Source organism: Aphelocoma coerulescens, chromosome 1 (genome assembly GCF_041296385.1).
Source record: "Aphelocoma coerulescens isolate FSJ_1873_10779 chromosome 1, UR_Acoe_1.0, whole genome shotgun sequence".
In the NCBI taxonomy this organism is placed as follows: Eukaryota; Metazoa; Chordata; class Aves; order Passeriformes; family Corvidae; genus Aphelocoma; species Aphelocoma coerulescens.
The window spans coordinates 109,663,585-109,664,650 of NC_091013.1; positions in this window are offsets into that span (position 1 = coordinate 109,663,585).

The window sequence follows — 1,066 nt, forward strand, 5'->3', positions numbered from 1 at the left end:
GGAAGGGGAGGGAAGGGGAGGGGAGGGCGGTGCTGCCGCCGCTGCCTCGCCTCAGCCTCCCCCGGGCAGCTCCTCCCGGCCCCGTCCTGTTCGCCAGCCCCGGCACCTCGTGGGTGATCCTGTGACAGCAGCCGAGGGAGCGGCCTGAAGCTGACTCGGGGAGGTTTAGGCTGGATATCAGGAAAAGGTTCTTCATCCAGAGGGTGGTTGGGCACTGGAACAGGCTCACAGGGAAGTGGTCACAGCACTAAGGCTGACTGAATTCAAGAAGGGTTTGGAGAACGCTCTCAGGCACAGGCTGTGACTCTTGGAGATGGTCCTGTGCAAGACCAGGAGCTGGACTCGATGATCCTGATGGCTCCCTTTCAACTCAGCAGATTCTGTGATTCTGTAGCTTTGTACGCATAATACATTTAAAAAATAATACGAATCTTGAACATTCGTTTTTTGATAAAGTTCAAAGATATGAAAGTTTCTCTCAAAATAGAAAACAGGAAAAGATGAATCCAGTTATCCAGTATTAACGTGTTTTTTTCTTGACTTGTAGCCACGCTCTGTTTGTCTCTTTTTGTTATCTTTGGTACTTCATGCGTCATTGTCACAACTTCACCATTTTCTCATTCTTTCAGAGGTTCTTTCATCACTGGCTGCCTTTCACATTCACTTGAATGTGGCATGGCCAATTCAGGAGCGCTCTGTACAGTCTTAACATTTGCACCTTGATTCTGGTAAGGACAAAACTATAAATTTGGAGGCACTGGTGGAGGCATCTGCTGGTAAGGAAATTGTTGACTTGATGGATGCTTTACCATGTGTTGTCACACTAAAAAATGGTACTTCTAGAGAATTAGAAACTTGAGTTGTTAACACTGTGAAAGTTCTGAAGAGTTTAATTTTGCATGCATTATGGCTGAGACAATTACAAGACCGACAAACTACAAAAAACAACAGAATGTTTGAAAATAAAGCTGATCTACTTTACTCCAACAACTAGTACAATTGGAAAAAGAAATAGGTCAGAAAAGAGTGACATGTGAGGGGGTGCACGCTCTGTGGGTGTGCTGGA